Genomic DNA, 10376 nt, shown 5'->3' on the forward strand with positions numbered 1-10376 from the left:
TATATTATGTTGAGAATACCAATCCTTTATCTGTCATATAAGTTTCAAACATTTCTCGCAGTTTGTTCTTTGCATGTCAACTTAGTTTATGATGATTTTTTTGGGTCACATGGCAGTTTTTATATTTTCATTTTAATGTAGCCTAATCTGACAGTTTTTCCTTGTTGACTTGTGACTTTAATATATATTTTAAAATTCACTCAGTTTTGTAGTGTTGATTATAATTGTTTCTTTTTACATAGATACTCTAGCTGAGATCTATTTCTGAAATACTGTCAGGTGGTGAGTTAGATTTTTTTTTTCCCCCAAAAGGTACTAAATTAAAATGAAAACTTAGGAATACTTCTCAATCTGATCCTTGAACCAGAGGTATTTTTTTCTAACTAGCAGTAATAAAAATAAAAACTAATGTTTGTATAAGGATTTGCAACTTACAAAGCTTGTTTATATACTTATCAGTTGGGAATCTTTCTGTTTCAGGTAGGAGAAGCCTGAGTCAAACTGGCCTAAATAAAAGGTTCAGTAACTCACTAACCTTAACCCTAACCCTAACTTACCTGAAAAACCTAGACATCATCTGGGCTTTGCACGTGGCTGGATTTGGAAGGTCAGTAACCTCACCCTCCTGCTTCAGCCTTAGGATAACACTTGTTAGGGTCGTAAGACGATGTCTAGCAATTTCCAGGAATTCCCTGCTGTCTTGTCCACATCCAGGGTGGACAAAGACTCTTCTTTTGATTGCTCTGAGAAGAATGAGGGAGTTTCTTTCCCAGATCCCACAATAAATGTCTTCTTGTCTTTTCCAGCTGTGGTGTCCAGGAAAATGACAAGTGATCTCTTTCGATTTAGTCAATCAAAGCCTTCTCTAGCACAGGGGGTGAGGTTGGGGAGAGGTGGCTACTGCACCTTGAGGTGTCCAGGAAAGGTGACTCTCCACCCAAGAAAAAATTAGGGTTGAGTCACTGAGAGGCCAGTAATTTGAACTTTTTTGGCATTGCCTTTCTTTGGGATTGGAATGAAAATTGACATTTTCTAGTCCTGTGGCCACTGCTGAGTTTTCCAAATTTGCTTGCTCCTTGGAAAATAAGCTATGACAAACCTAGATAGCATATTAAAAACAAGAGTCATTATTTTGCCGACAAAGGTCCGTATAGTCAAAACTATGGTTTCTTCAGTGGTCATGGATGGATGTGAGAGTTGGACTATAAAGAAAGCTGAGCATGAAAGACTTGATGCGTTTGAACTGGGGTGTTGGAGAAGACTCTTGAGAGTCCCTTGGACTGCAAGGAGATCCAACCAGTCCATCCTAAACATCAGTCCTAGGTATTCATTGGAAGGACTGATGTTGAAGCTAAAACTCCAATACCTTGGCCACCTGATGCGAAGAGCTGACTCATTGGAAAAGCCCCTAATGCTGGGAAAGACTGAAGGCAGGAGGAGAAGGGGACGACAGAGGACGAGATGGTTGGATGGCATCATCTACTTGATGGACATGAGTTTGAGCAAGCTCTGGGAGATGGTGAAGGACAGGGAGGCCTCGCGTGCTGCAGGCCACGGGGTAGCAAAGAGTTGAACATGATTTAGTGATTGAGCAACAACAGAAGTGTAGCTGATTTACGGTGCTAACTTCCGCTGTGCAGCAAAGTAGTTCAGTTATACATGTCCACACACAACCTTTTTTCGGATTCTTTTCATTATGGTTTATCCCAGGGTGTTTACTGTAGCTCCCTGGGCTCTACAGCAGGGCCTTGTTTGCTTTTCCATCCACAGTGTTACCTGAGGGCGAGGATATGAGATGCACGGAGCAGGGGCAGGGCCGACCTCTAAACACGACCACAGCCTGCATGTGTGTGTCTCAGAGGCTGGAGCACTCATCACGGGTTCCCTGTTACAACCCCCCAGTGGGGTACCCACCCCTGGAGGCCCTAGGGCCCCGCCGTCACCTTGGCTGGGATGCCAGCCGCCTGGCCCTGGGAGCCTGCAGCTTTTCAGATGAGATCACCACCGTCTGACCCCGGGAGCAGGGCTCCGGGCCAGGACGCTCCAAATCAAGCCAGATGCTGCGCTTTTCCTCTAGGCGGGAGTACGTGTGTTCCAGCTTTGTAGGAGAAAAACCACTCGGGCTTCACGTTTGGATGACACTTGGCTCCCACCTCCTATAAGCCTGAACGTCTGTGGAGCAGGGAGGTGAGCCAGAGTCGAAGGATCCAGCTGACGTGGTTCGTGAGTGCGTCGGGAGGAGAGGCGCAGGAAGCCGGGGGCTGCGGCCAGGACTGTGACATCATGGCTTCGGCATCCTGTCCGGTCCTGGAAAAATGCCGCCCACACCGCCCCGAGGAACTGAGACTCAGGAGACAGAAGCTATGTGGCTGCTCGGCCAAGTCCTGGGAGCAAGGAGCCGGGCTTGGAGGTCTTATCCATCAGAGCGAGGGAAGGGTGAAACGCTGGTATGTGGACGGCCGCCAAGAACTCAAGGAGAGACGAGAGGAGAAACAAAACCCTTCAGCTGAAACGCCAGTGGAAAAACACTTCTTACAGACAAACACCGAGAAGCACAAAGTGTTCTTATTGTGCCTGGGCTTTCTTTTTTTTTTTTTTTAAACGGTTTTGGAAAAATGATCTTTTGATGTTTATAAAGTTGCTCCTGAATGAGGGTCACTCTGGGGCAGTTGGGAACTCACCGCCTGAGCGCTCGCATTTCCCAGACATAGAGAGGAGGGAAGGTGAGTGTGCGGGAGCTGGTGGCGGGAGGAAGAGGGGGAAGAGAAGGGATTTTCACCTCCTCTGGTGGCGGAGGAGTGAGCGGTCAGGGTTCGCACACGCCCCCGCGGTGAGCGCGTCTAAGGCCCCTGCCATCTCCACAAAGGGGAAGTATTTCACCCGGGCCTAAAGCAAGAGAGCTGCCAGGGAGGGGCCCCTCTGGTCGCCCAGATCCGGACCCCAGAGCCTCCTCCTCTCCCCAGGGCGCGGGGCCATGTGCCTAAATGATTAAACGATACGTCGGCCGTCAGCTGGGCCGGCTCTGCTCTCGGTTTTCCAGCAGTCCTTGCTGGTCGCACAGCCCGGCTGCACCCCGCCTCTGCCCTGCGGTCCCTGCTGGGATGTGGCTCCCTTCTCTGAGCTCTGTGAGGGCAGGCCAGGCTCGATTATCTGCACTCTTAGTACCTATGATATAAAAGGTGCTCAGTCAACAGATTTCAGTTAATAAGCGCATAGACCATGGCTTACCCTTTTAAATTAACAGAGGAGTTGAGGCCCGTATCCCATGCAGACAGAACCTCTGTCCAGCAGGAGGGGACCCAGACATGACAATTTCTGGGCAGCTACAAACGCAGCCCAGCTTCAAGCCAACATTCTTTCACTACGTAGAGTCCGCATTTATTTAAGTGCTTCCCAGGTGGCTCAGGGATAAAGAATCTTCCTGCCAATGTAGGAGAGGCAAGAGACGTGGGTTCGATCCCTGGTTTGGGAAGATTCCCTGGAGGAGGACAGGGCAACCCGCTCCAGTATTCTTACCTGGAAATCCCATGGATAGAGGAGCCTGGCGGGCTACAGTCCACGGGGCCGCAGAGAGTTAGACACGGCTGCATGCACATGCGTGTCCATACACACACACACAAACATACCACGTTTATTTAGCAAGAAGAAATAACTTGTGGTGGAAACTGTATCTATCTTCCCACTTAGGGATTTGTTAGAGACATTGAACACAGCCCAGCATCTAAACTGTGTCTGGAGTTGCCGTCTTTCATTTCATTTTTTTCCATCTCTTGTGACTGGATTACAGTGAGTCACTCACATACACAGAGAATTGAAATAACACAGAGCCTTATTCAAAATGAATTTAAAATTTATTTTTCCTGGCTTTCATTACCCCCCAAAAGACATTTTCCATTTTTCTGGGGTCTTTATTATCTTTGGGGTTTTCTTTTGCAATTTTCTGAGCACAGTTTCTTGTTTACACACTAACCGGTCTGAAATTTACACAATGAGACAAACCCCAGTCCCAGGAAACACCCTCCTGGGTGCGTTCTGTGGGGTCAGAACCTCAGCTGACCGTGGAAGCGGCCTCAGCTGATGGAGACTGGTGGCTGCACCTTCAGCGTTCTCTCAGCCGGGAAATATGAGCTGAGCCGGGGGATCTCCGCTCCCTCTCCACTGGGGGAGTGAGCCATGCGGTGGAGAGAGGAGGTTTCTATGGAGTCATTTATCCGAAGAGGCTTCCATGAGCGCCTGCATTAACGAGGCCCCACTTCTGATGGTTCCAGGAAGGCCTGAGTATGTGGGGAGCCGGGGCTCCAGAAGGTGCCTGGCGTTTTGCAGGTTAAGCCCCCCACCTGAGCCCTCCGCTCACATCCATCAACAGCCAGCCTGACGGCGACTGATGGCCAGGAAATAATGACAATAGCGCCAGCTGCCCCAGAGTGTGAGCTCCACCCAACGCGGCCAGCTCCCAGGGCGCAGGAAGCGAGGTCCAGACAGGCAATGCACCAGGTGCAAGAAACAGCTGCTCAGTGAACAGTGGGGACTGGAGGAATTCGCTGACACGTCGCTCTGGATAAAGCCCCTCTTTGTGTCCTTTTATTGAGCCCTCACCACTATGAAGAGCACCGCTGTGTCCATTTGACAGGTGAGAAAACTGAGGCCCAGAGGCAGACTTATCCACATAAGTACAGCCGACCTGAGCTCGGACCTGTTGGACCTTGGGATCTGTGCTCTTTCCACATCCTACGTGGTCACTGGGGACCTGATTCTATCAGAGAACCTGGCAAGGCGCAGAGGACGCCCACTGCAGCACCCGCTTCCCACAGACTGCTGGCCCCCGGGGGCAGAGGCTCAGGGCCGTTTGCAGGGCAGCAGAGCCTTCTGTGCTGCCAACCGCAGATAAAGCCCAGCAGGGCCTCGGCTGGTCGGCTTGTCGCTGCCCCAGAGCGAGGCTTTATTTGGCTCTGTGTGGGCGGGTTTTGTGAGGCAGAGAGGGGTCGAAGTCCAGGGCTCTGCCGAAAGCGGCTCTCCGGGGCATTCTCACAGGAAACGCTGGTTTTGTGATGGATGGGCCTCACTTGGGGCTCCTCCAGCGGGCTGGAAGCACTGTGCCCTTTCTGTAGAGTGGTCCTGCCTCTGGGCATGTATTCTGGGCGTGTTTTCCACATCACACCATTTTCACATTTTCACGTGTGTATGCGTGTATATGCACTGGTGATTGAAGGGCACACGCCTGTGACCAGCCCCAGCAGCTGAGCCGGGGGCAGAATCCCTTGGGGAGGGGGCGGGCAGGGGCGGCTGATCAGGGGACTCCCAGACCCGGTCCAGACCTGGTGACTCAGCCTCTGGGCTGGGTCCCCGGAATGTTTAACATGTTTCCTAAGCCAGCAGTCACCAACCTTTGAGGCACCGGTGCCTAATTTCATGGAAGACAGTCTTTCCGCGGACTGGGGTAGAGGGCAAGGTTTAGGATGATTCAAGCACAGTAGTCTATTGTGCACTTTGTTTCAAACCTGAAGCCTCCACTGATCTGACAGGAGGCACCAGCTCACGGCCCGGGGGTGAGGACCCCTCTCCTAGACGGTTCTTATGCTGAAAGATGAGAGCCACTGTTGGAGGGATTGGGCCAAAAGACGAATGTCCACCTTCTGCTTTTAGACTTGTGCAATATTGGATAATTTTGTAATTTAAGAAGTACAGGTTTGGGAGAAGAAAGGAAAGTAGGGGCAGGAGGGAACAGGCCGGGGTGGAGGCTTGGACAGAGGAGCCCAGTCTCCCAGACTCTGGGCTGCACAGTGATGTTTACAGCTGCGGCCCCCTGGGCCCCCTTCTCTGTTTTCCTTCTCTCTCCCTCTCCCACATACCATCACCCCCCAGGCAAGCATCACTACAATACCACCCTCCCCACAAAAAGACCCCAAACGACTCCGAACTGGTATCCTCAATGTCCGGCCGCTGGAATTGTTCATTCTGCCCAAGGGACAGACATCCCTATTTCACGACTGGTAGAGCCCATCCAAACCTTCCATACTTTTGCAAAGCTGCCTTCTTATCACAAGCAGATAAACCACCGTCTTCCGTCTCCCCGCTTCCAGTTCACGCGGGGGTGTTTGTGTTTTTGTTTTTGTTTTAAATGACTTTCTTTCACATCAGAAATGCAGAAAAAGTCCATTTCAAAGAGGACCGTCAATTCTAAAATCTCTGGGTTTTCACTCTCGGTGTTTTAAAGGTGCTGCCACTCAGGCTGGCCCCCAGGCGGGTCCTGGCAGGTGTCAGTCGTACCTGATTCAAGGGCAGGCCATGCTCACCACAGGGGGCCTTCCAGCCTGGACACCAGGCACTGGCCAGCACTGACCCAAGCCCTCGGCCCCCTTGAGTCCTCCGCCCTGGTCCTGCAGGCCTCATGCCCTCTGCTTGTGAATAAGGCTTACTGGTGACCGGGTCTCTCCCCAAACTGGGCACTTGACTTAAGTTGCCTCAGACTGGCCTGCCAACCCCCAGGGTGGCCTGAGATTCACTGCTTGGGGATGGGGTGGTGAGAGCCCCCCGGGCCCTCTGCTGGCACACCCTAACCCCACAGCAGCCCTCGGCCCGGCTCCAACCACGCCAAAGGACGGGGTGAGCGGGGCTCTTTCACAGGAGGCAGGCGAGGTCTTCACGGGGTGGGAGAGCTGGCCACGGGGTGGAACGGCCATAGACAGCAAGTTCGCACAGGTGTCCTCGACCCAGGCTGCATGTTAGAATCACCGAGGACTGTCAGGACATCCCATCCCAGGCTCCACCCAGACAAGGAGGAAGCCAGAGTTTCTGGAGCTTTCTGTGCAACTCTGCAGAGGCGCCCTGTGAGGAACCAGTGCGGAGACCCCTGCTCCCCTGCTGCCCCCCACAGTCGGCTGTGGCCCCGAAGCCCTGGGTCACCTTGGGGGTCAGGAAGCCCTAGCCCGGACCCCCAGTTGGAGCCTGCGTTTTAACAAGCCCCCCGGGGTGGTTCGCTTATCCACTAACGTCCCAGAAGCTCAGCTTTGGATGACTACCCTCGAGATGCCCCGGCGCCTGAGTGTCTCAGCAGATACCCACCCCCCATCTGCAGGCCTGGGGAGGGGTCGCCTTCCACCCCCATCAGCAACACCTTGGGAACAGAGGTCACAGACTGAAGGCGGTGATCTGAGTGAACTCGTCCATACTGACAGCAGCATCTCGGTCCTGCGCAGTTTTGGAAAATAGGTCAGTGCTGAGATAACAGTAATGGGTTGTTTCCTTACGCCTCCATGATCTTTGTCATGAAACAGAGCTACCCTGTGACTTACAGGCTCAAAATAGCAACTGTTTATTTGTGTCAGTAACAATGACTTATTGCTCAAATAAATATTTGTTCAAATGCTACGATTTATTTGAATCTTGGGCCAAGGTTCTCCTGCTGGTCTCGCCTGGGGTCGCTCTCACGGCTGTGGCCACCTGGTGGGTGGATGAGCTGGGGATGGTCTGAGACAGACACGTGGGCCGTGAGACACGCCGTCACCAGCTGCCAGGGTTCTCCAGCACGTGACTGCGAAAGCCTCAGCGACTTACACCGTGGTGGCCACAGCTGGAAAGCGGGAAGCGGACGCTGCGAGATCTTGCCTGGCCTTGCTCAGAATCTCCGCATCACTTCCAGCGTATTCTATTCTATCTGGTAAAGCAGATTGCAAGGCCAGCCCGGATTCCAGGTGTGGGAAAGAAACCCACGTCTGATGGGAGGGGCTGCAGAGCGGGCGGCTCTGTTCCGTCCTCTCCACCCCTCCTTTTGCCACAGTTGTTTCCACTGTTCCCCCGAGCAGAGGGCACTCCCCCAGCCCAAGGCTCCTGCACCTCAGCCCACCAGGAGGGGCCCTGCCCACGCTGGGCTGCTTCTTGTTGGGGTGCATTTGAGCAGAGCCCAGACTGCCTGCACGCTGGGACCCGGGACACTGGGCCAGCATGAGGCCCTCAGAGCTGGGTCCTTGGGCAAGTTCCCCAGGGCAGACCTGTGGGGGAAGACAGGCCAGAAATTGTCTGTCTCTCCCCATCTCTCTCTCTGCCTCTCATTTTCTTTCCGTCTTCCCCTTTCTGCACTGAAGTTTGCACCTACCATTCATCCATCCATTCGGCCACCAGTATCTCCTCAGCTCCTGCCCCATCCTGAGGTCCCCACCTGGCCCACGGGGGAACCCAGGATGGTGCTGAGTGGGCACCAGCACACGTGGCTTCCCTGGAGGCTCAGATGGTAAAGAATCTGCCTGCAGTGCAGGAGACCCAGGTTTGATCCTTGTGTCAAGAAGATCCTCCTGAGAAGGGAATGGCACCCACTCCAGTGTTCTTGCCTGGAGAATCCCATGGATGGAGGAGCCTGGTGGGCTACAGGACATGGGGTCACAAAGAGTCAGACACGACTGAGCAACTCACACACATGTGGCAATGAGTGTATGACCTCTGGCAGCCACAGCGGTGTGGGCAGCCCTGGCCCGGGCCCACCAGGAGGAGGTGATGGGTCTGGTCTGCATGGAGGGTGGCTGACCCAGGAGGGCACCTGGAGAGTTGCAGGGGAGCAGAATTCGGAACACTCAGGCCCGCAGGCCACAGGAGAGAGCTGGGGCTAGGGGCAGGTGGGCAGGTTGGGGCTCTGAGGGGCTGCCCAGGAAGGCCCAGTGCTGGTGAAGCCGGTCCCAGGAATGCTGGTCAGGAGAGCAAGACGAACTCAGGGGAACACCTTCCATCCTGGGTTCTCAGAGAGGGGCCGACTTCACAGGACTCAGTTCACAGAACGGGGACTTTGGAGTAAGAGCCAGGCAGGACTCAGCGGCTCAGGTCGGGGCCCAGGTTCTGAACAGGCCCAGCAGGACAGCTGCTCAGTCTGGAGTCACTGAGCTCCTGATTTCTTACATCTGCAGTCCCAATCCAAGCTCAGACCTCAGACTCAGAACTGCAGGGGGCCTCTGGGCAGCCATGGGTGTGGGAGCTGAGGGACTGGGGTGGGCAGTCAGGCAGAGGGGACCTCTCCCCTTCCCCATCCCCGCCCAGGGCTCTGACCTCCCCGTCGCCCTCTTGCTACGACATGTCAGCTTTCCTCCACCTCTGCCTCCAACCCACCTGGGTCCTTCAGGGGCTTCCTTCTTGAGAGTTTCTTCTTTTACTAATAAACCCTTGGAGGGGCTGCTGTTCCCAGACTGTCCTACTTTTGTAAAAAATTTGAGCAATTCTTTTCTACTCTGATTTTGATGGAACAGTTAAAAACAACAGTATAAATTGTAGATGGCAGAGACTTGGAACTGTCTCCAGGACATCTTGTGACATGAAAATTCAAGTTGCAAGGGAATATATTTATCTAGTGTGATTTCAATGCTACTGTCTCTGTTTGTCTATGTAAGGATATATTTGTTTTTTGTTCAACATGCGTATATATTCGGTCTCTGTATATGCTGTGAAATGATCAGCACCATCAATCTAGTTAACACTCGTCACCTTATGCAGTTACACGGTTTTCTCTTGTGACGAAAACTTCTAAGATCTACATGCCCCACGACTTTCAAATGTGTGACGAATGTGATCAGCTGCAATCACCCGGGTGTGTGTTACCGTTTGGGCAACTTTTGGGGATAATCTCTGTGGTGACTTCTTCCATGAAGGCAGATTTGCTCTCACAAGAATGTACCTGAATGAGGAAAAAATTCATGTATTTTCTTTCTGATGAAAGTGTCCTGTGGTGGGGGTGGGGAGGGAGGGGAGCAGCTGGGGGGAGGGGGTGCCTGTGAGGTGGGGTCTGAGGGGCAGGGGGCAGGTCTCCTCCAGTGGGTCCCACAGAAGCTGAAACAGCACCGTTAAAATGTCGATATGATGTCCTGAAGTGGATTACGTTTAAAAGTTTGTGAGGAATTGTTTGGAGCTGGGAGAGCATTTTTCTTGGGAATCCTCCACCAATGACACTGTTTTTCAGTATTGTCAGTGGAGGATTCACTTTTCGAGCAAATCCACACAAACGCATTCCGTCCACGAGGGCCTGGCTGGCCATGCTCTGCAGGGCGTGGGTGGGCGTCTGCCTCAGTTTCCCCGTCTGTGACCCCAGGTGTCCGGCCTCACACCATCACTGGGAGGAGCCCACAGGTTTCTACATGTGAAGAACTTGGAGCAGCGACTGGCAGATAACTCGGCACGTTTATTGTTAGCATTGTTATTTTCAACAAAATCACAACCTGCCTCAGCCCCTCTGCTCTGAGAGTCTGTGGAGGTCAGCTGTATCCGAGGCAGAGGGCCTTGAACCAGAGAGGCTGGCCTTGGGTCAGACTTGACCCGTGAGAACAGGACATCCGGTGGCAGGAGGGGGCTGGCCGTATGGCAGCACGAAGTCTGAGCCCAGATATGAGTCTGGGGGCTGGTGG

Source organism: Capricornis sumatraensis, chromosome 22, assembly GCF_032405125.1.
Source record: "Capricornis sumatraensis isolate serow.1 chromosome 22, serow.2, whole genome shotgun sequence".
Classification (NCBI taxonomy): domain Eukaryota; kingdom Metazoa; phylum Chordata; class Mammalia; order Artiodactyla; family Bovidae; genus Capricornis; species Capricornis sumatraensis.